This window comes from Macaca nemestrina, chromosome 4 (genome assembly GCF_043159975.1).
Source record: "Macaca nemestrina isolate mMacNem1 chromosome 4, mMacNem.hap1, whole genome shotgun sequence".
Taxonomy (NCBI): domain Eukaryota; kingdom Metazoa; phylum Chordata; class Mammalia; order Primates; family Cercopithecidae; genus Macaca; species Macaca nemestrina.
In genome coordinates this window covers 76,528,967-76,554,155 of record NC_092128.1, presented here as the reverse complement: position 1 = coordinate 76,554,155, position 25,189 = coordinate 76,528,967, and the positions used below count along the sequence as shown (strand labels likewise).

General features: G+C 38.6%; 2 long non-coding RNA genes across 8 annotated transcripts in view; one reads left to right on the top strand and one right to left on the bottom strand.

Annotated features, from left to right (window-relative positions):
- Window positions 1-15,127, top strand: part of LOC105475551 (uncharacterized) — a 58,168-nt gene extending 43,041 nt beyond the window's left edge. For all 7 annotated transcript variants that reach the window (XR_983445.3, XR_011622164.1, XR_011622165.1 and 4 more), the window contains one exon: window positions 690-15,127. This is a non-coding gene — a long non-coding RNA (uncharacterized lncRNA). The remainder of the gene's footprint in view (window positions 1-689) is intronic.
- LOC105475549 (uncharacterized) lies at window positions 13,074-24,796 on the bottom strand. The gene is made up of 4 exons (XR_011622168.1): window positions 24,729-24,796; window positions 16,396-16,530; window positions 15,100-15,172; window positions 13,074-13,209 (listed from the first exon to the last, which is right to left on the bottom strand). It is a non-coding gene; the product is annotated as an uncharacterized lncRNA (long non-coding RNA).
- Window positions 24,797-25,189: the final 393 nt, after the last annotated feature.

Below are 25,189 nucleotides of genomic sequence, written 5' to 3'. Positions count from 1 at the left end.
GGCGGTCAAAGACAGCCATTGATTTGGTGGTTTTGCTAGTACTCTGATAATGGTGCTATCGCCATCATTTTTGATGTTTTTGGTAGAAATTCCCTAAAGTAGTGATGCTTCATTTAGACCATCTTTGGGTGAGATTATTATCATCCTATCTTATTTCGTTAAAGACTCTGGGTATCAATCATACTGATTGCCCAGGAACTGGCTAAGGCTTTGGTTACTATACTTCTAATTTTTCATGGGAGCTTAAATCTCAGTTTGTCCCCAGATATTGTTATTTATTGAACTCTCACTTAGGTTGCATAATTGCTGTTCCATTCAGGTCAGTGCTGTGCAATATCGTAGGGGAAGAAGCATCTTCTTTGCTCTTGATTCTCTGTGCTCTCTCTCCTTTTCCCCTAGTCCATGTATTCTACATGCTTTATGCATGCAGATTTACTCGCATTTACTTGTATTTAGTTGCAATTATAGTTTTTCCTTTTTCTTTGGTACAACAAAATTAATGAAGGAACAGAGAATCCTTAGGCATAATTTGTGTGTTCCTGTAGTCTCTGCCCCATTGTCTGGAAAACCACAGACTTCATTTAGGTGCCAATGAATCCGTCATCAGGCTTTGGGTAAAGCATGCGTTTACCAAGATCCTTACTTGAGCAGTGGTTTAGCTTTTTAATCTTTTGTTTATAATTTTACAGTTGCTGAGACAAAGGAAAACCCACTCCCTTGGAGGAGCATGACCTTTTCCTGTATTGCTTCCCACTGCTGTTGTTGAGCTCCTTGGACCCTGACTCCTGGACACCATCATCAAGAAGACTTTATGGATGGGCTATCCACCCACTGAGAGAAGAGGAGCATCAGCTACAGTTTCTCTCTAGATTGCCTTCTTCATTTTGAGTAATGACTGTCAGCAGGGTCAGATTAAAGACAAAACAACTGGACAATTGCTTGGAGGACTAAACTATAAGGGCACTAACATATCAATAGTATGCTAACACATCCATGGAAAATATATTTACCAGCCCTTCTCTCAGGGAGGAGTCTGTGTGGGGTTGGAAGGAATAGTCTGTTAAATTCCTTAGGGGTAGAAAGTAGGGCATACTCAGAATGTAGAGGAACATGCTGTTTGACTTCAGGGTTTCTGTTTTTCTTACTAGGATATATAAAACAAGGACTCTGGCTAGATTGTTTATGACCACAGAGGGTAGGCTGAGTGCTCCCATGATCTTCCTGCTTGATTCTTGCCCCTACAGACCTCAGCCTTTCCTCTAATAAAGATTGAACAAGTAGTGGTCGGAGGGAGACACCAATTCATTACCCTACATGTCTCTTCTTTGCACTCTAGGGCTTTGATAATAAAGACACTGGCAGACTATCTATCTTCCATTTCTATAATGTGAGCCCTTAGGGAGTCTTCGTTCACTTGCGGGTGACAGTCATTGCTCACAGAGTAGTTCAAGTCAAATGGAACTTGAACTCTTTGCCTATGGGCCTGGTGGTCAGACTCTGTGTTGAGTTCATTAGATTATTGGAAACACAAGGTAGAGCTGGGCCCTTCAAAAATATTTGGCTAAAGGATGACATTGCTGGTTATTTGTAGATAAAGCCATCATGGAACATGCTTGGAATTATGAAATATGGAACTGGTGGTCATGTTTAATAATACAACTAATAGTTAAGTAACTACTGGATACTGTAGAGACTTAGAAGCAAGACAGACATGGTTCCTGCCCCCATGGAGCTTACACTGTAGCTTTCCCTTAGGTATGAAAAACAGTGGCTACAACTAATAAATGGTCATAAAGATATCATTGAGCCAGTGTTCCAGTTATTAGAATAATTCCTATTTCCTTAATCATGCCTATTGATCATGTTCTATAAGCCTGCATTCTATAAATGGCCTGTAAGCATGGGCTGTTTCCCCCCAGCAAGTTGTACAAAGTTCTGTGGTACCAGGCAAAGGGCTTAAGGTTAGCAGGGGCTCTGGGGAAGGACATATGAAGTGACTTGGGTCAGGAAACAGGAAGGGATAGGTTTCAAGAACAGCTATCGCTTCTGTTCTATATAGAAAACTGCAGGATGAAAAATGCTGGGCCCCAGCATTTTTGAGACCTGGGTGTTAGTTTGTGTTCTAATACTAACAAGCTATGTGACTGTGGGTAAGTCATTTCACATTCCACTTGGATGCCTCTTGAGTGACTCCAGGCCTCTCCAGCTCTAAAACATTAAGATCAGGCCCTATGCTACAGCTGGCTTTATGTAATTCTCCTGTTTCTACACTGTTAGGTCAAATCAATCTTCAATAGTTACTTGATTGTTGTTACTTTTTTCTGAAGCGGGTGTTTTACTAGTGTTTCAGGATACAGTGAGTCTGCTTCTTCCCTTTGGAGTTAGGAAGGTTGTAGCAATATACACTGTAGAGCTTATGGAAGCTTTTTTCCTTCCTTTTTTCCCCCTTACCTTTCTCCCGCTCCTTCCCTTCCTCAAACATTTCTATTGAGCATATACCATTGCCATGTACCAGGTGTGTGCTAGGTTTGGAGATACAAGGTAAACCTGAGAGTTTCCCAGACTCCAGGAGACAAAACCCTTATTTCTTTCATCTGCTGGCTTTCTCTTTGGAAAGAATCAACGATGTCCCAGGGGAGTGTGCCCATGTCCCAGGGTAACCAACTACAGACAGATGCCCCATTCTACTCAAGCAACTTTTAGAGTGCCTTGAGATACACATCAGTTAATTATTCGGGGCTGGGCATGATGCTGTACACCTGTAGTCACAGCACTTTGGGTGGCTGAGGCAGCAGACTGCTTGAGCTCAGGAATTCAAGACTAGACTAGAGAACATGGCAAAACCCCAGCTCTACAAAAACATACAAAAATTAGCTGCGTGTGGTGGCCCCTGACTGTAGTACAAGCTACTCAGGAGACTGAGGTGGGAGAATTGCTTGAGCCTGTGAGGTCGAGACTGCAGTGAGCTGAGATCATGCCATTGCACTCCAGCCTGGGTGACATAGGGAGACCCTGTCTTTAAAAAAAAAAAAAAAAAAAAAAAAAGATAATCATTCAGTCCTAGTGTCATTGTGAAAAGATCTGTCTTCAGATATAAGGAAGAAACAATCTTTTATTTCTTAGGATAAATCTGTAGAAGGACCTCCAGACAGTGAAGGCCACTGACTACTTTATACTCTGTAACCCATCCCTTCCCTGGTAGGAAGGACTACTTTCTAAACTTACAAAGTACCTCTCAGCAAATAGACATTTTTATGTATACTGTGATTCTTACATCCCTATGGGTGGTGACTTCTTTAAAAAGGAAAGGAAAAAGCCTAATCAGACAAAAAGATGTTGCTATTAATTCTTACCCTATTGTGAATCCTATATAAGCAAATTTGTATCTATGTTTTTTCCAACATTAGCAGATCTATTTGATGTATATCTCTGAGTGTAGAAAATATTTTATGGAAAAATTAATCTATGGAATTTCAAATTCGGAATTGCTGATACACACTATTTGGTTTCAGAATTTTATCCTAGGACATAGTATTAGGGATTTCAATTTCTGGCTTAAATGGTAGAATTAATTACTCTTAACTCTTAATTTTACTTCTGAGTTGAGGTCAAGGAACAGGCAGACACCTCCAGTTAACGTCTATACCTCTCCATGGCCAAGAACTTTAATTTTCTCGTTTTCAGTTTTGTAGATGTACATCGTTACTAAATGGATTGATTAGTATTTTATCTCCTCTCCTTGTCCTTACTTTCCCTCTGGTAAATATGTTATAAACAGTGTAAGGCTCATAAGATAGAATAGCTGGTAGGACTTAGAAGAGAAACATAATTCACATAAATGGAAATAACTCAAATAACTGGAACTTAGGAGAGAAACTGGACTAAGAAGAGAAACATAACTCACATGAATGGAAAATTGGCCCTGGAATAATTGACAACATATTCAAGTATTTTAGTTCAGTGTCACTCTCATTAAGAAGAAGAGAATCAGTAAATCTATGTGACTCTAAACATTTTAATGAAAAGAGGACTATTCTGTCAATCATCTCACATTTTAAAATATCTGAATATTGGCCATTGTAAAGACAAAACATACAGATGATGGACTTGTCTTTCTACCTCTCATTTGCATGGTTTGGAGCATTGTACCTCCAGCCATTGACTCTAAGGCAATTTATATTTGCTTCCTCTTCCCTCTTGAGAGAAAACAAAAATCTTATTTTTCCAAGCAATTAAAACTCTTCTGCTTCAGCTAGGATGAAAGAATTAGGAGTTATGTCTCCTTGTATCTAATTGCATGTTTCATCTTTCTTGTTTTAATGATTGACAGAAAACTAATAAACTGAGACATCTTTGAATCAAGGTTGAATGTACTCTCTTGGTGGCCCCATTGCTAATTTGTTTGACTATTTTGCAGGATTTCTTACTCTGTAATGGAAAGGTTTATTAAATATGAGGGGTGCAAAGCTTTCTGAATACTAATGAACTTATTTGCCAAAATTTAAATGTTCTTCTTGTCAGTGAATGTCTGTCTCTCTTAACAGGATCCAAATTGAATAATGAAGAAAATTAGACTCTATTGTACCCTCAGGAGAAATCGTGGTGAATCGTAATAGAATACAGAGGGGGAAAGGGGTCACATTATAGAAAAAAAGAGTAGATAATTTGGATTATTAAAAAAGGGATTAACTCAGGAAAACTATTCTTTTCAAAGAAATGTACTAATCATCATTCAGTGAGCAGGATTTCCCACTGCACAAGCATCTATACCTTTGGCCAGTGTAGAATGAGAATAAGGTCATAATCATATGGAGATGCATGCTAGGTTTCAGCGGTTACAATTTACTAACCTCATTCCCATATGAGACTTTTATATGCCGTGATGGAATGGGAAAATCAATAAGCTTGGAAAAGGAGCACTCTTCTTCAGGGAAGTTCAATGGGAGATAGGTTGAGTTGGGGAAATTGTCCCAGTTCTTCCTTTAAGCATGAAATGAGGCTGTCCCTTTGTATATTTGCTTCCATTGTCTTGGTGTTATCACTGATAAAGTCAGTGATCATGATGCCTTTGCCTTGGCAGCACCTGGGGGCACTGGAGGAGCCAGGTAGCTGTACTCATGGCCAGGAAGGCAGGCTGCCAGAACTTCAGCAGCCACACAAGTGGCCAAACATGGTCAGGAACCAAAGTAGTGTGTGTATGGAGTGAAATGAAGTGATGAGGGGAAAGTGAAGGAGGATATAAAGGTGGGGTTGTCCAAAGATGGGAGTTCATCCCTGTCCTGCACTTGAAATAGGAAGGCATGGGCTGGAAGAGGATTAGGTGAGGAAGGATCCTGAAGTAGAGAAAATAAAGGGAAGACTGCATGCCTTCAGTGTTTGCTAAAATTAATTTACCTGAGATTTCAGGAGGAGGAAAGAAAGATCAAGAGAAAGGGAAAACAGCCTCAAAGCCTGTGAAAGTTGAAAAACACAATATAAACAAAAATTTTTTAAAGCTAAAATTATGCTCTTCTAAGAAAAGAGGCTGGACACTAACAGAAAGCTTGATGACAGCAGGATTTGTATTTAGTGGTTTATTTAGATCCCTAAGAGAAAAGGCTTATGTGACATAGATTCGTAAGATACAAATGTGTCTTTGGCTGACTATGATACCAGGCTTCACTCCCAAAGGAGAAAAGGAGTGGTCAGCGCATCTCAGATTAACACCAACCAACTGTGCAGTATTTCATTTGAGAATGCATTTCGTTGTATTATCCATGATTAAATAAAAAGAGACCTAGTGTATTTGATTGCTTCTGTGACAAGGCTTGAGAATTACAGACCTAGGTTTCCCTCTGGGAATGATCATTGGATTTTTAAAATTAAGTAAATGGAAGGAGATTAAGATATATCTCCATCATTTCAAATCATGATCTGCACCTTTGGAAACAAAGAGGAAGCTGGAAAGTGGGAAGGTGAGGTAGGTGTGCAAGAATGGGGAAAAGGATGCTGCAAGCCAAATAAGACTGTACAATTTCTGAGAAAATTAAATGAACAATAGAGTTTGAAAGATAAGTGGATAACAAGGAATATGAGATAATAAGATATTTAAAAATAGCAAATTACTTGGGAAAGTGAGGATGAATGATGGTAGATGGTTAAGGGATTTGGGACGGCAAGGAAGGGAAGAGATGACTGGGGTGGGAAAGAAAACATGATTAATGGCTGTAAAAGGGCAAGTTTGGACTCGTGATGGCGTATCTTCCCAAATTTTGGAGAATGTGCACAACTTAGTAATAAAGAAGGAAAAGATTAAAAGAGGTCATGGTTAACATGAAATTGTGAGGACAACAGAGGAAGCAATAAGCAAATGCCTCAGGAATGAAAGCATTTCTAGAGAAATGTACTAGTCTATGTTCTTCATTTATGAGCAGAATAGTTTTCATCTACTTTTTAATAAAAGGTTAATGTATAAAATGAATGCTGTTAAAGGAAAGAAAAGCTAAACATTATCAGGAAAGTTGAAGAAAAGATTGCACCTAGAACAACTGAAGTAAACCAGCAAACCTGTTTTTCAGCCTTTTCTATAAAATTTTGAAATTCATCATCTTAATGAAAGAACTGGAAATAGATTTTCCAAATAGAAATGTGGGTAATGATAAGGGAGGAAGTTTTAACAGTTAGAAATATTTTAGAATGCATTCTTTTACATTTTTCCCCATAAAAATGAGAAGAAGCTAAAAAACTTATGGGTATTGCTTTAAACACTTTGGATAAGAGGATTTGTAGCAATGTAAGGTTATTGTTAGTAGTAGAAATAACAATAATTTTTTTTTTAATATTAGTATTTGGAGCAGGACTAAATACCAGTGATCATCCTTTTTGGTTTCTTGTGTTTGTGTAGAGATTCCATTCAGCCAGACAGTACCAGACCTCCTTCAGAGGGAAGCTGATAAAGTAATTTAGGTGGAAAGGTTTAATGAGATAATGATGCTAAGGCCAGTTAACATCTAATAAGAACATAACCACGAGGGATGATATTGTTGCTTATTAATTATAATGATTCAGAGGAAAGAGACAAGGTGGCACTCATTTAGCAGAGAGTACTCATGAGTAAGGCTGTTTTCCCAAAGGAGAAGTGTTGCAGTTAGAGTTAGAAGTAGGCCAAGATTTAGCAGAGTTTGAAATTTATGGCCATTGGGTTATACTAGCAACCACAGAACTGAAGGCCAAGCAGGAGGTAACAGATGCCTTTCTGATGGTGGCCAGGGATGGAGTGGAGACTGCTGTGGTTGCTGGGCCATGCACGGAGGCAGACTCCAGGCTGAGTTTTGGGAGCTGTCTGCTTGCCTTAGATTCCACAGTGGTCATTCGTGGGCAGACAGGCAGGTGTCCAGAACTGGACTGGATGTGCTTCCAGTTCTGTGACCTTCCCCTCCACTCCACAGGGTCGGGTGAGTCAGACCCAAGGATAGCTATTCAGTCAGTATTGGCGCCCAGCTTTGTTGAGGGAGCCCAGAAGATCCTTTGGTCCTGTTTTTAGAGGCACAGACCTTGCTGTTATCTGTTGAATTGCATTTATGATTCCTTGGTGTTAGTCACTAACCACATTCCGCTTCCTGAATTCACTGTGGGTCTGGTCACCTCCATGTTTGCCCAGGACGGCAGAACTGTAGTATAAATTTACTGCAGACACACTAATGTCCATATTAGTCAGGTGAGCAGGAATAGAGAATTCGAGGAAGAAACAGCCATGTGAAAAAAACATGGCGCTTTTGGAAATCTTGTGACTCCTCAAGGCAGGCATAGAAGCTTGAAATAGGACTAGCCTGGGGAAGTTAATTTGGGGCTCGGTAAGGAATATAAAAACTCTGCTCCTTATTCAGCACCTTTTTCCAATATGGGTCTCTCTCTGAGTCCTGGATCCTAGGCTATTGCTGACTCCTTTCTTGGGTCTTTGGATGCCACCTCTGCAATGATAGGGAGGGGTTTTCTATCCTTCTTGTGTAGTTAATTTTATTGGCTGAATGAGGATCACCTCACAGGATTTTTCTTGTTCTATGTAATAATGTCACTGACCCCTGAAATAGAAAGGAAATAATATTCTCATCATTAACTTTTTAAAGCAAGTATATTTTATTTTATTAAATGCGTGGTTTTAGAGAGGAAAGAAGTGACAAGCGCTAGACTAGAAGATGGAAGATATAGGTCTAGTCCTGACTCATGCCTATCAGCTCTGTCACGTTGGACAAGTCTCATGCCTTTCAGAGCCTCAGTTTCTGCATTCATAAAATGAGGGGTTATTGAGGGTAAAGTTTATGATTAAAAAGCCATGTCCAGCTTTAAAATTATGTATTTATGCATATATGTTTGTACAGATCCTACATCCATTAAACTTTTATGAGAGAATTAATTGATAAACCCATATGAGAACAGATATTTCCTTAAATTTGTAGTTCAAAGTGGACAGTTAAGGTCAGAGTTACCAAGGAACCAGTGCCATAACTATTGAGTACTAACTATGTGGCAGGTTCTTTACAGATAAGGAAATGAAGATTTTTCCAAAGGTTAAATAAATAGTTCAAGATCATATTGTCAATAAGGAGTAAAGCCAATGCTCAAACCCAGGCATCCCTGAAACTGAAGCTCGTGACCTTCATCACCACTGTGTGCATCTCCCCCTTTTTTAGAACCCAAATGCTTATGTCCTGTCACTTACGGCACCAGCCCCCAGAAGTTTTCTTCAGTCATAATGGTTCTCAACTGGGATGTGGGGAGGGAGCAAGACAAGGAGTAGTTTGAAAACTCTTCCCAGTTGATTCTGATACACACATGTTTCTGCCTCTAAATTCAGCTACTCTCTTTGAGACATAACTTGGCCAGAGTCATTCTAACATTATTACCTGAGAGGATCTTACTTGAGAATTTTCTGCTATGTGCAGGTTCATGTTTCTGTTTCTTCTTGCATGTCTTCAGAGCAGGTAGAGACTTTGAACACCATGATTCCTCTTCCAAAAGGGTAAGTGAAGCAAAGAGAATGGAATGATTCAACATTACTCACCTACCCAGTGGTCACAGAACTGACATCTTCCATACCTAAGACTAACCGCCACAAGATATTGTCTTTCTAGCCAATTCAGTTAATAATGTATTTATATAGAAGGAAAGTTTCACTGTTGTTTTTTTGTTCTGGATTTTTCCTGGTAAATGGATCATTTTAGTGACATTAGTTTTGTTTTTTTCTTTGAGATAGAGTCTCCGTTTATTGCCCAGGCTGGAGTGCAGTGGTGTGATCTCTGTTCACTGCAACCTTCGCCTCCCGGATTCAAGTGTTTCTGTTGCCTCAGCTTCCCAAATAGCTGGGATTACAGGTTCTTGCCACCATTCCTGGCTAATTTTCATATTTTTAGTAGAGATGGAGTTTCACCATGTTGGCCGGACTCAAACTCCTGACCTCAAGTGATCCACCTACCTCAGCCTCCCAAAGTACTAGGATTCCAGGTGTGAGCCATGGTGCCTGGCCTGATTTGGTCTTAATTCACAATTCGTTACAGTCTCAACTGATTTCTTTTGGTCTTTTTTAAAATTTCTTTTCTTCTTGTTGAATAAATTATTCATTATTGCTCAGTATAGTTGCATTGAGCTCATTGTGAAAAATTAGAAACATTCTGATACAGGACTTAATTAAATAAAGACACAATAGAGTACAGTATCATATTGCCATTTAAAAGAATGAGGCAGCTTTATGGAGTGGCATCCAAGATATATAGTTAAAATTTAAAAAGCAAAGCACAGAACAATGTGTATGGTGTTCTGTGCTTTTTGTATAAATACATACCATTTGTATAAATACATACATATATGTTTCTATGGATTGCCTAATTGTGGAAGGACATTTAAGGAACTGGTAATAGTGGTTGTCTCTGGGGAGAAACTGACTGACTCAGAAATTGGAAGACTGTCTCTGTTGTCCCTTTTATATAGTATATCATGTTCATGTATTGCCTATTCATTTTTTAATAAAGAAGAAAGTAGAGCTATCTTTAGTGAGATGGAAAAATACAAAAGACATATTGTTAGATATAAAAAGCAAGGTGCAGAGTAGCGTAAATAGTATATGATACTATTTTTGTAATGTAATTATACATACATGTATATACACACACATACACACATCTATAAAGAGATGCACCAAATTGTTAACAGTGGTTCCCCCTAGGGAAAAAGAAAGTGTGTGTGTGTGTGTGTGTGTATATGTGCGTGTGTGTGCACATACTTTCCTTTTTTTATCCTATGTACTTCTATATTGTCTGATTTTGTTTTACACAAGGCACATAGTAATTTATAATAAATAATTCATACATCTCAAACCCAAAAAATTGCACTTGATTTCTGCACAGCTATCAACAAAATTCTCCAGCATTTCTGGCTAGCTTTATTTTGCTCTTTGCTATATCTCATGGATTCAGTTCAGATCTCTTCTTTGACCTTTTCTCTGAAGCTTTGTGAAGTTTCTATTCCTTTATCTTTACTCTAATGCATTCACCTTTATCAGTAGGGCCCAGCTAATGTCATGACCATGAAAATCATGGTAATACTACTGGTAGTTCCTCTCTCAACCACTTTCCTTTTTAATTAATCAAGAATAATGCAACTAAAATCCTCCTGATTCCTACTTTACACACTTCAACTTGGTTAAATAAAACTCCCTACCTATTTCAGGAAAATTTATTTGCTTTCTGGATGATTCCTATCTACAAATATGTTGTATTACCAGTCTCAAAGAACAAAATCCAAAAGAACTTCCTCAACTCCACATCCCCTTCACGTACCACACCATTTCTCTGTTTTCCTTTACAGCTATTTCCCTTGACAACGTTGTCGTTACTTTTGTAAAGATACTTTCTCCCCTCCCATTCATCCTTAAACCTACTTCTCTCAGGCTTTCAGCCCTAACCGCTGTCCCTGAACTATCTTGTTGAGGTCACTTATGGTACTTACTTGCTAAATTCAGTGGCTAGTTTTCAGTCCCCATCTTTGCCTCCCAACTCATTGGCCAATCACTTTCTTCTTGCAATACTTTTTTTTGGTCTTCTGGACACCTCTCTTTCTTGGATCTTCTTTTGCCTCACAGACTACTCCTGAGTTTCTTCTTTATCCTCTTCACCTTGAAAAGTGGGGACTACTCATGGCTCAGTTCTTGAGCCACCTGCCTTCTTTATTCAAACCCATTCTCTCGGTGAGCTCATCTAGCCTTTGGCTTTGAATACCCTCTCCATGCTGATGTCTTCCAAGTTTTTTTATGTCCACACTCCAACTTGTACCTAAACAATGGACTTGGTGTCTTCTTCTTCTGTTTTTTGTTTTGTTTTGTTTTGTTTGTTTGTTTGTTTGTTTTTTACCCTGAGATGGAGAGTTTCGCTCTTTGTTGCCCAGGCTAGAGTGCAGTGGTATGATCTTGGCTCACTGCAACCTCTGCCTCCCGGGTACAAGCGATTCTCCTGTCTCAGCCTCCCAAGTAGCTGGGATTACAGGTGCCTGCCTCCAAGCCTGGCTAATTTTTGTATTTTTAGTAGAGATGGGGTTTCACCATGTTGCCAGGCTGGTCTTGAACTCCTGACTTCAGGTGATCTGCCCCCCTCGGTCTCCAAAAGTGGACTTGATGTCTTGTTGACACCACTGTTTAGCTTTCTAACAGGCATCTAAACTTAACATGTCCAAAACAAGTGGATCCACCTGCTTGCACCACCCTTTTCATATCGCTAAATGGCAACTTAATTGAAGCTCTACTTTGTTCTAACAGCTTTCGCTACCTCCACCACTAAAGCCCTAGTCCAAGCCTGATTATCACTCACCTAGATTAGTGCAATAGCCTCTTATCAGCTCCCTTGCTTCCATCTTTTCACCTAAAATCTGTTCACTGATGGCAGCCAAAGTGGTTCTTTAAAAAATACAAATCAGGGCTGGGCGCAGTTGCTCACGCCCATAATCCCAGCATTTGGGGAGGCTGAGGCAGGCAGATCATGAGGTCATGAGATTGAGACCATCTGGCTAACATGGTGAAACCCCATCTCTACTAAAAATACAAAAAAAAAAAAAAATTAGCCAGGCGTGGTGGCGGTTTCCTGTAGTCCCAGCTACTTGGGAGGCTGAGGCAGGAGAATGGCGTGAACCCAGGAGGCGGAGCTTGCAGTGAGCCAAGATCACACCACAGCACTCCAGCCTGGGCGACAGAGCGAGACTACATCTCAAAAAAAAAAAAAAAAAAAAAAAAAAAAAAGTAGTACAAATCAGGTTATGCCATTGTTTTACTCAAAACCCTCCAATGGCTCTCATCTTATTCAGAGTAAAATCCAAAGTCTTTACCAGAGCCTTCAAGGCCTATATGCTTCCTGTATTCACTCTATGTCTTTGGTCACCCCCCATTCTCTCCTCCTCACTGTCACTGTTTTCATGCCACCTTGACTTCCTTGCTGCTTTTTGAACGTGTCAGGCATGCTCCTATGTCAGGGCCTTTATACTTGCTATAGGTCTGGAATGTTCTTTTCCCAAGTATTCACATGGCTCAGTTCTCTCCCTTCATTCAGCTCAAATGTCACCTTATCAGAAACCTTCCATGAATATCCTGTCTAGAATAGCATTCACCCATTTCACTGTACCCCTTTACCCTGCCTTATTTTTACCATCATATGACACATTATATATCTATTAGTTATCTATTGTAAATATGCACTTATTGTAAATAAGAGCCATAAGAACAGAAATTTTTTGTTTACTACATCTTTAATATTTAGAAGAATGATGGTTACAAAGAGAGTGCTCAAAAAATATTCCCTGAATGTCGAATAAAGAATGGTGAGAAGTTCACTAAAGCTTCCTTTAGCCTATTCAAACTACATGGAATTGCTCTTAAGAGAGTTTATTTCTCCATTCTCAATTTTCTCATGTCTTTTTAAAAAATTGTTGTAACTTTTTATTTTGAAATGATTGTAGACTCACAAGTATTTGCAAAAAAAGTATGTAGAAGTTTCATCTATTCTTCACCCAGCTTCCCCTAAATGTAACATCTTCCCTATCCTTTCTTTTTATTATTTCCTGTTTCCTTTACTTCAGTTTCTTATTTCTTCTGCAAGTCTTTCTACACATGCTTTCAGGAACTTATTTTATGGCCAAATCATTGGTGAACTTTCTTCAACACCAACATCAAATGCCTTCTCCAAGATGATGGTCCTATCGAGGAAGGGATAGAATACTTCAATTAAATATGCTTAATCCTATTTTTCATAATAACAAATAAATCAAAAGAAAAGAAAGGCTGTTTCATCTTTTAAGCTTGTAGTTCTACCAAGAGATACTATCTCTTCTGTAAGTTCTGTATAGCCGTTTGTTTACTGTGATTTCTACAGACAGGCAATTTGTTGACTCTAATGTATATTTTCTCTCTTATATTCAACTGTTTAGGAAAAGTTGAATAAAAACAAATATATGATTTCTTTTAAAAATTATTTATTCTGCTAAGTCTCTGTCATTTTAAAAAATTCAACACACATTTATTGTGTACCTACTATGTGCCAAGCTCCATCCTAACAATGGTCTCTTATTCCCCTAAGATAATCCGTGATGAACATCACTTTTTAGACATTGTAAGTTCTGAAAGATTGATTGAAAACTCCTTTCTTCCAGGTAAGTAGGTTATTCTCTAAGGAATGGGCATTCATGTTCAGGTCATAAGGGCATGATTATGCGCTAATAACTGGTCTCCAGGGCTACAAAAAGAACCCATGTCCCTTCCAATATGCCTGAGATATAAGATAATCTATGATTTGACAAGATAAGGCTCATCAATTTCATCATCAGTAAAAAGAGGACATAACTGAGACATCACTAACTGCTATTGTTAAAATAAGTGTGTATTAAAATCCTTATGGATGTCCCCTTCATATTCAACATTAATTAGAAACCTGCCCTATCTCAGTGTTCTTCCATAATCAATCCCCCTTTCCAGTATTACTAAGGTAACTGTAAGCCTTGCATGCCTGAACTGTCCTGGTTTACATCTGTTGTTCCAGCATAATTATTAATTGCAACCCCATTCACTGTCTAATGAATCTTGGTTTGGAAGATAAATTATATGGTCAACCTAAGTATTAGGGTCCCTGGGATAAACAATCAAGGTGCCATTCTTATTTATTGGTATTGGTTTGTCACAAGCTGTGAAAACAGTTTTTCTTTTGATTGTTTCTTCCTGAGTTGTCACAAAGACCTTCACATAAAATCGCTCTCTCCCATTAAAGTAATTATTGAAACCCCCTTCAGTAATGACCACTTGTTTTAGTTTTCCTCCTCAGATTCCCAAGACCAAATGTAGAGATTGTTTTTGCTGGGTCAGAATCAAAACTGTTCAGAGGCACTAGCCTTGTATAGGGAGAATTTCATCTATCTAATCCACAAGAAACTTGAAGAGACATTTTTTTCCTTGGTAACATTATCTTGTAGAAAGAGTCTGTGATTGACTACTAATTTTAGCCCAGAGAACAGAAAACTCAAATGTACTCAATTTCAATGTAACATATGTGTTTGTGGCCTACGATACTTAATGTCCCTAAAGTTACTACTAGGGAATGAGTAATTGAAAGGTGAGTTTGGATGACCTTCTTAGACATAATCTCTGTTAAAACTATTTAATTTCTATGGTTCACAAGGAAAGGTTTTCTTGAGTTGATGAGTAGAATGACATTTCTGATATGCTATTTCTACAACTATATTCTTGGCTGATGGTAGTAGCAGTACCACCATTTTTTTCATTATTTAATTTTGGAAAATTGACCACTATTTTTTTCATCTAAGGCTGTGTCCTTATTGTACTGAAGCACCCAATCAACTCAATGTAAAAAGAAAAGTATTTTAAATAATGTGGAATTATGAAGACAAAACAACTAATGAGGAAACTAAATTGTTTTTATCTAATTATTTTATAACTCATCTGTGAACTGTAGATAATTCTGCTGGTTTTTGCCTTCCTGAAACAGTTGCGGTGAGAATAAATAACATACTTAGTAAAACATTATGAATGTTTGAGATAATAAATGCACAATGACTTTATCCTTGTTTGTAGCTTGCCTGAAAAATTAAATTGAATGAAACAGAGTGTCTTCAGTGTGTTTTTCTTCTTCTCCCTCTTTCTCCTCCTCCTCTAGTTAAAATGAAAGTACATTAAAAATCATTATTGATATATATAGCTTCATTATGAGACACTGACAGATGCTGAAATATCAATGATACTCCTCTAGTGTTCATTTAAACAAATTCCATGCTTTTGTTAATACTAAGAAGATATCAGGAAAACTGGACTCCTAAATCCCTTCTTAACCTAGGGAACTGGGTTGAATAGCTAAAGGAAATTTCTCATAATACTTACATCTTTTCCTATCTTAGGCATCAACTCCACTCCCTTCACCCTACCTTCCCTGTCTCTCCTAGGAGATGTATAACAAACTCTGGAGAGGCCTCTTTCATATGAATTAAGACAGCTTCTTTTCCAGGAGTTTCTGGGCCTGTTTATAAAACACAGCCTGAGAAATTGCCCAAAGAACCCTGCAGTTCTTGAGTGCATAGGGAACTTCCATGACTTGGAAGTAATGGCATCAGGTGGTTGGAGAGGGTGGAGTGATAGACCAGGTTTCTAGTCTTCCAGGAAACCAATTGTACCGGGATCATCTTAATAGGTAATATATATTATATATTAAAAATATATGCAGCTTTCTTAAAAACTAAAGGCCTACCAAAAGAAAGTGAAGATTTCGTAAGATAGAAAAATGTATTCCCTGATTAAGAATAATGACCTATTCCTAATGACAGGACAAGAACTACCCATAATGCACTGCATCTTCTTTTGGCAGGGGTATTCTGAGTACCCTGTGCACATCTCTGTAATTCTCAAGAGACTTACTCACTGTCTTCCAGCTAACAACATGAAGGGATTTATTGGGGTGCCAAGGCCAGGGCTTAGGTGTCAGAATTGGGAAATCTGTCATATGATTATTTGGGTGAAGAACTCTAGGTTCCGTAAATACTTTTGTTCCATGAGTGGTTCATGGAAAAACTTAGAGGCTGCCACAGCAACTGTAAGCCTTCTGAATGGGAATTAGGCACAGGACAGAGTGGGGATGGGATATGTGTTCACTGGGGAAAGGTGACATTTTTTAGGATGTATTTTGCTGGAAGGTTTACCCCCTAGCAGGGCCAGCCTTAAGAAATGCTGGGAAGTGGCTCTTTGGCAACATTTACCTATTTTGGAAGTGTTCTTCTTCTTTCCTACTCCTTCTCCCACTCCTCCCCTTTCCCCACTTACTTAACCAACCCAGAGGTATGATTTTGTAATCTGGTTACCCAAAGTCCCTTTGTTGTGGCCCTTACCTGAGCTAATATGCTATGGACCTTGTCCACTTCTCATGTTCGCCAGATTTCTTATCAGATTCTACCTGTATCATGTCCTCTTCCCATTGGATATTTATTTCTGCCTTTCAAGAGAAGAGGAAGTGATCCTATAATCTAATTAGAACAAGAGCAGAAAAGGTAAAAACAATTTAATACATTGTTCCTCCTAATGCAGGGGTGGAGGGAAGGGGCTTTACACTTCAGGAGTGGCTTCTAGAACAGCGTATTTTAACTCAAAGTTGTGAATTTTTCAGTGGTGAAATTCCAGGACCTATGTTTCAAATCAGTGGGAGTAATATTTTGGGGGCAAGAACATTTTTAAAGCACCCTCAAAATCATGCACATAGACAACTACCTGTTCTGAGTAAGGAAGGCCCAGCTGTGGAGTTTGGGAGAGTTAGAGTATCTGTTTCGCATAGCCAGGTGTCATCGCAGCTGACAGAGGAGGTGCTGTCAAGGAGCAAGACAGCCTGAGAATGTGCCTGACTGCTTGGTCAACAGGAAGACTAGGGACTGTACATACCTTTCTCCTCCCTGGGGGTTGGCGCCATGGGCTGAGGCCAGGAGTGCCTGGGTGAGGGTGCATAGTGTATATAGTGTATATGCACTCTCACCCAGGCACTCCTGGCCTCAGACCATGGTTTGACTACAGCTTATTCCTAAAAGATCGGAAAGGCAAATGATTCAGAAGTACGTGCAGCTGATTCATACTGATAATATGTAATCTCACAATCCGTGCCTGTTTTCTTTTAAGTGTTGATGTGTTGCTGATGCAGTCTGCACTCTGCTCTCCGACTCTCCCTTAGAAAACAGCGACAATGCTTTATTCCTGATTACATAACGACTCAAGCCAAAGAACTTTAAAAAAATGCCCACAGCAGTTTTGATTTCACACTGTTTATGTTTCATTTTTGCTCTACTAGTGCAATATTTTCTGAATATCTTCATAGCCTAGCCAGAACATATTCATTGAGTTATTGACTAGACAGGACTCTGATTTAACCTTAAACTCTTAGGAAAACTTCCCATGTGACTTACAGGATTTCCAGTGCGAATCAAGAGGACCATTGTTGATTCTTAATAATTATGTGGTTTCTGTATGTAAATGTATGCCTTTCACATGCATAAATGCACCAGGGCATAAAATTTCCAGTGCCATCTAAGCATACACATGTGGACACATGCACATACACACACCCACTGCACGAATCTCTGGTCTTCAATTACTAATTGTTCTCTCATTTGAGCTGACTACTCTACTGCTCCTATAACTACTAAATAATAATATGGAAAGATGCTTAAACGAAACAACCTAGAGTCATAATTGTTAAATTTTAAGGAAGAATGGTATTGCTACTAGACACATACAACTAAGCAAGGATTTTTGTAGGAAAGTGATGAGGTTACAGAACTGTTATAATCAGCATCTGCTTTATTGGCAAAAAGCATAAATAGGTAGTTTAATCATCTTTTTAAATGGTGATATTGACTAAAACATGAAGAAATGCCGTTCAGAAGGGCTTTTTTTTTTCCATTCAGATTTGCAATGCAGATCTGTGTGTGTGAGCCCAGACCATCTTTGCTGTTTCTTTTCATGAAAACCATAGTGCTAATACTGTTAGGGGATTATTACAGTTGGTGAGCAATGCTGCAATGAGGCTAAATTCATAGTGTTCTCAATGAACCTGAGCAGGGGAAAATATATATGAGAAATAAACAAAATAATTATAAATTAGGGTCAAGGCTATTATTTTCTGGGGAGAAAGCTATTAGTTACCATTATTGCACCACATTAAAGAAATTCTCACATTATGTAAGATTTCTAGATAATAATTATGATAATTTTTGAGTTGCAAGTTTGTTCCAAGTCCCATGCTTAGCACGTTATTTGCTTTGTTCTTGTTTGGGCCTCATATTTACTCTATAGGTAGAAAGTATTATCATGTCCATTTTCTATTTATACATATATAGAACATGTATGCATAAAACCTGTATATATTATACATATATAGAACATATATGCATAAAATACCTAGAACATGTGAATTCAGAGTTGTCCCCAAACACATCTAAGTGATTTATTTGGGAGCTGTGTTAGGATATGTAGACAGGGCGATATTTTTTTCTCTTAAACTCACTATTGATATGGGCCATCGTGTCATGATGTTTCAATGCATGGTCACATAAGCAACACACATTTTAGTTTCTGTCACATTTCAGCTTTCCCTCATTTTCTATTACCTTTATATCTCTGACGGACAAATCTAGCTCACTTTGAAGTTGGTTGTTACGGAATGTCTTCTCCAGTAAAATTTCAGGGAAGTTTATATTTCCCAGGAAGTCATCTTTAGAACTTTCAAAGGGATATTAACTTTTAAAAACATAAACACACATAAAGTCCTAAATTAACCATGAGAGAATGTTACATCTCCCAGTGCCATCTTCCCAGTTACTCCATATGCCAATTTTAGGCTCATGCGATTTTAGACACAACCCCGCTCTGTTCCTTTTCTGTCTTTCTTAGGTCTTGGGGTCTTTACAGCTTTTGCATCTCTTTGCCTGCCTCTGAGATCAGGCTTCCTGACACCGTACCTCTGTGTTGCTTGGAGAGGCAAATTAAAATATACAATCTCCAGACGGGAATGATTTAGCAAAATTAAACACAGACAGAGGGCAGAGAAGGCGGGAGGTGTCAAATGTTTCTTCTACCCCACTATCAGTTTGATGTGGTGGCCTTGGTCCTACCTAGTCCCCCTTTATGCTGTCCACTACCCAAAGTTAAAATGTCTTAAATGTTAACAGAATACACATGGATAGAGGTATGTATAGGCTTCCTTCTCCCTCTTAACCCAGTGCATGGAGTTTTAATTGTGGCTTATTTCAACTTAATTTTGCTTTGCCCTTAGGATGAAGAAGATTTATTTCAATAAGTCTCAGGAGGTATTATGCAATATGTAAGTACTTGCAAGAATCTGCTTAGCCACCTCCAAAGAAAATTATTCCTTTCAATAGATCATTTGCTTTCAGAGTGAACTTCCTTTCATTTTCCAAACACAAATATGATCATATTGGTGAGTTGATATCAAAGTTGCTGACTTTATAATGCACACAGTTATTTATTATTAAAGCCAATGTGTAAATAAAATCTCTGCTTGGTTAGAAACAAATTTAATAGGAAACATGTGAAAGAGCTATGTACAGGGAAGCAATATCATGTAATATCTCCTTTCCTTAGTCCCTGCCTGAGGCAAGATATGGAATACACAGCTCAATAGTGGTGGGAGGTTTTATTACAAATGGAGAATTTCTCAATTATCCTAGATCTCAAACTCAGCGTGGTTCAACATGACCCATTAAGCCATCATTTAGGTCTAAGGTGATGACTGACATTGGGAGGGGACAGCTATCACTGAATACAGAAATGGTTATAAAGACACCCACGAGGACCACCATTTATTTTCTTCTTATCATTGCTCCACTGTTTTCAGATCATTTAAAAATCCATACTGAGCAAAAAGCTACTATTGGTTAGGCTGTACCTAATCTCTAGCATGCCTCCTGAACGTGGCCATAGTACGCACTTATAACTGTTTTAGGCTGTGCCCAACTTTGAAAGTAGTTTCGAGCACAATTTCTGAGCTCTAGTGGGGATGAAAGCCCTCGTACCCTCCTCTTGTTTCTTGCTAGTGCCTTGCACGGCTTTCTGCAAAATACAACTCATGGATTTCTGCAGCACAAAAAAGATAAGATGTTCGGTATCTTTCATTTTCTGCAAATAGTCTGTATTTACAATACTACTCCAGTGGTTTCTGACTACCGCTTAGGGCAATTTTGCTTAGCCTAGCGGAATGTCCTGGAAACTACTGGCAATGATTTAGCCTCCAAAATTGGAACGCATTTAGTAGAGACAGAAAGCCTATGAACAAATAGTGGGCATGTGCCAGAGTAAATAAGTGTGGTTCATGAGCTGCGGTCAGAAATGTCTCTCTTTCAGTATGCAGGGCAGAGCTGTTGCCAGCATTTGCCATAAAGTCATCACACAAAGCAGTTTTTCCTCTCAGTAAGACAGACTCAATGAAAAGGCCTTCTAGTCTCACAATCTACTATTGGGCCCATAGTCACAAGCCAAAGGAGACCTGAGTCGAGGGGTCATTTTCTCCCGTTATCCTTTCTTAACCAGCCTGCCAAGCTTCTATGAAAAAACAAGGAAACCCAGGAGGGAGTAGGAGGAGGTTGGATAGGTTAGAAGAGGAAAGATTCTTTGTAACACTCAAAGCTCCTCCCAGGATCTCATAACAAACCACAGAGTCAGTTTCCTTCCTCTCTTTTCCAAACCCAAACTTTGGCCCTTACTGTCTAGTTCCTTCGAAGCACTTGGTGAGACTATCATTACTTGGTGAAGTATTAAGAAAACATTAAGATGCTTTGCTGCCACCTTTCTCCACAGAGTTCTGTCACAGGCTTAGAGACTGAAGAAGGCAGACGTATATGGTTTCCACTTTAGGTTATTTGCATTTTCCTTTAGAACTTAACTCCTTGACCACACATTACAGAAGGATTTAGTTCATTTGGATTGGAATAGCATGATTTCTGGTGCAGCGTGCATGCTTGCCCTCTGAGCTTAGAGTCTGGTTTCATGTAGTTTTCTATTCCCGTGTAGATGTGCAGTCTTAGCAACCACTGAAATTCAAGAAGGAATCATTAAAAACAAAACAAAACAAAACTGAAGAAACCATCAATCCGTACCTAGTATGGCATTCATTGTGGGGATATTGTCATAGGGGCATGTATAGTTCGCCTTTAAAGAAACGCATAGTAAGAGATGTCATTTTTCAAAACCTTCTTGTGATTACCATTGTCATCTTACCATAAAATAGTAAAATATGGATAAATGGTTCAGAAGCATCTCACATATGACAACTTTAGGAATGAAAGAAATAAATATCAAATATTATTTCTGTATTACATAACCAATTTTCTAATTTATTCCCATAATTATGGAACCCACAGTTAAATGTAACCAACATTCATTAGACATCCACTCTATGCCAGGCATTATGTTAGGTACTAAGAACACAGAGATGAAAGACAGAAAAAAAATATCAAAATGTTGGCAACTGTCAGTTTTGAATGGTAGGATTTAAGAATTTGCACTCTGGTCAATTTAGAAACTTAAATAAAATGGTTTTTTTCCCAATAAGAAAGAAAAAAGGTCCCTCATTTCAAGGAGCTTGAAGTTGATGGATATGAAGGTGAGTGACCCAATAACTTAAAAACAGTATGATAAGCGGCAGAATAGAAGGATGACAGAGATGGCAAAGTTTCCTTAGGATGCCCATGCTAAGTTGGATTTGAAGCTCACATTCTATCATAGAGGAATGAGAACTGGCTTAAGAAATAGAAAAGTGGAGCTGGGTTTAGACTCTTTTTTACTTATCCATGTGATCACAGACAAATTGCTTAACCTCTCTAACTGATAGTTTCTTCTCCTATCAAATGGGATAATAATCTCTGTCTTGATTAGTTACAGAGTTGTTGAAGGATTAAATGTGAAGATATATATGAAATAGCACAAAGACCTGTGTACATAATATAAATATAAGATGATATTTTTATTATTATTGGTCTCAAAACCTTACTTGCTGGACCAACCTACATAGCCAATAGCAGTTTATCATTATTTAACTGACTACTGAATGTAATGTTTGACTTTCCTTTCATCTAAAGATCTCCAAACTCTTCTCTCAAAGTCACAAAACCAAGGGCTCTGAGATCTTAAAAGGCAAAATAACTAGGCTCATATCATTAAATAAGCCCATCCCTCAGCGAGTAGAATCAATAGGCTTTTGCTACTTCAAGTGAAGTTGGGAGGCAGAACAGCCTAATGGGATAAGCAGGGGCTTTGAATCAGATGAATCTGTGGGCTATTAAAATTTCTGCACCTCAATTTCCTCCCAACACAAAGTGTGATAATAATATCTGTCTCAAGTTTTTGTGAGGATTAAATGAGATAAGTATATGCAATGTTTGGAACAAGGTAGCCACTCAATAAATGTTGCCTTTTCTCTAGGCACCAGTGACATCAATCCATATGATCCCAAATTCTATTTTACAGTGCCCGTCTTCTTTTGTGAATTGATGCTAAGAAGTATAATAATCAGGGTCAATATTCCAATATGATAACTGAAGTGACAATGAACAGAAAAGGAAGAATCTAAAAACGAAAGTGAAAGAAAATGTATACTCACTACATAGAATTGGGTGATCTATGAGTTCTGGGTTGGTCTGAGTGCTCAATGAATGGTGGAGTAAGTATGAACACCCAGGAGCTCACTAGGAATGGCTTAAACTGAAAACTGGATGTTCTAATCTCGTTTTGCTTATTTTTCTGATTCCCAACTGATTTCTCTCAAATTTCACCTTAAAGAAGGCAAACATTTCTCCTTTCCAGTTTCCTGGTTCCTTTAATTTTACTTGGACTTCTGTCCTTTTGTGCTGGGTCCAGCAGATGCAATACTAATTTTGTCGGCCAAGCTTCTGCAAGGAGCCCTGCAATCATAGAGTTTCTTCACCTGCTTTCTTCCCGTCAGTCACAAAAGAACAGGATGGCATGTATTCAAAATGCACAGGCAAAAAAACAAACAAAAAACAAACAAACAAAGAAAGAAACAAAAACAGTTACTGGAAGGACAAAAAGGTTTCATGGTGTATGTGTCATTTTTATCCCAGGTTCTGAAAAATGCTGCTACACTGTCATTGCTGTATTTCCCCCCTCAGCCCCCAAGCCTCATCATCCACAGCTAGGGATGAAGGCCTAATATAAGGATGCAGAAATGAAAAATATCCAATTCTCTTCAAAACAGTTTAAATTTTTGATCTTTCTCAATTTGGTGATTTTTACCAGTAGAAACACTTTCTGCCACGGATTCTTTTCTAAAAATTTCACTCTGGATTACAGATTAACAAAGAGTTTCAAGATCTGATGTAATATGGCAGAATAAAAACCTAACCGTCATCATTTTGATAATCTCAACCATATTCTATGATCACTTTAAAAATTGTTTTGATGGGTCTTTACTTCTATTAAAATCTCTCAAAGGTATGGGATCGGGGAGGAAGAAGGTGGTACAGAACCTAGTGAACCCAGGTTGTATAAACTGGAACTGACTAAAAAACAGGCTACTGGTCTGGTCAAACCTGAGAAAGCAAATTAGGTCATTTTGGTGGAGGACAAGTCAAACACATACACACACACACACATGCAGGCACAGGCCTGCAGAGGAGATTTCTTTACCTAGATTATCTCCTCTACCTCTCCTGTCCTTGTGTGACCATGCATACGTCCAATATTGAACATATATTACTATTTATTTTCGTGAAAAACTATTAGGCTATTTCAAAGACATGAGAAAAACACAACCAAGAAATGGTGTAAATCAAACTGATCCACCTTTCTGACTTGTGATGTGGTAAGAGGTGGTAAGGGTGTCTGGACATTGTCAGTGCATTGCAACCCATATACCAAAGTGACTTTGTTATATGAAAGCAGTTTAATTTTTTTTCCTTTTTGTAACCTTGTGAAATTTCCACATTAAAAAGCAATCACATCTTTCAAACTGGAAATGATTGTGTTTGGCACCACAGTCTCTGGTGTAATGGGTTGAGCTTGTTTTCGCGAGAGCGAAAGCAGCTTTCAAAATAAATCATATGTAACAACATTCTACTCCCCAAATCGTATAATCCTATTAACCAAGTTTCATTTTTTTTTTCATTGTCACTGAGCTGACAAGATTGGCCAAGTTTCCACGTGGAAACAGAAAGCTTTGGAGGTCCTGGCCAAGGCAAGGAGAGCTACCCAGCTCCAGCCTTGCCAGAGCTTGATGAGCCCTTAAATGAACTCATCTGTGCTTCATCTCCACCTAACAGGCTTTGTGGGGAACAGGGTCATCCAATCACTTAGCAATTCAAGCCACTCAACAAATAGTCCAGTTGGGACAATCGCAGGACAGTGGGTTACCATGGCCATCCCAGTGAATAAGACCTTTATCAAAAGTACATAAGAGTGCCAGTGTGCTGAATGAGAATGCATCCCAAGCGGCTGCGGGGAGAATCTTTGCCAGAAGTGTAAATTATGTGGCAATATCTAAAAGAGCACCTTATAATTTCAGATTTCTCAGGAAAGCATATTTTTCTTTGGGGGTAAAAAGAAGAAAATGAAACATCTTATAATAACCAAGTAGATTTGTTTTCTTCTGCCAACAGAAAGAAAGCTCTCCTAGAAAATGTTTAGGGAGTTTCCAGTGAAAACTTACTGTTCAGCTTGGTCTTTGTCCTTTCCAAATGGTATGAGCCACTCTTTGCACTTGAGGTGATCGGTGAGGCAACTGGCCACCTGTGAGCGTCATAATGGTCTTATTAAAGCAACGCAGCTAAAGTGGTTGGAAGCTAATGTCAGTTTATAATTTTCCATAAGTGACAGGTCACAACTTTTGTTAGCCATGACCAGATTCTGTCTTAGGCTGAAATTCGCAAACCCACGTCTTCTCCCTGGAGAGTACTCCTTCCAGTAAGTCCTTGGGTCAGCTTTTCCCACGAGCCAGTATCTTCTGGCATAATATTTACATGTAGGCCTCAGGGTAACTCAATTCTTCAGAGTCAACACAAACTCTAGTTGGTCTGATTCTGTTCTTTGGAAAGCTTCCCCCAGACCAGAGTTTTGTGTCAGATTCTTTGGTTTGCAGCTTTTCTTACTCGATTGGCAAGCAGTTAACTC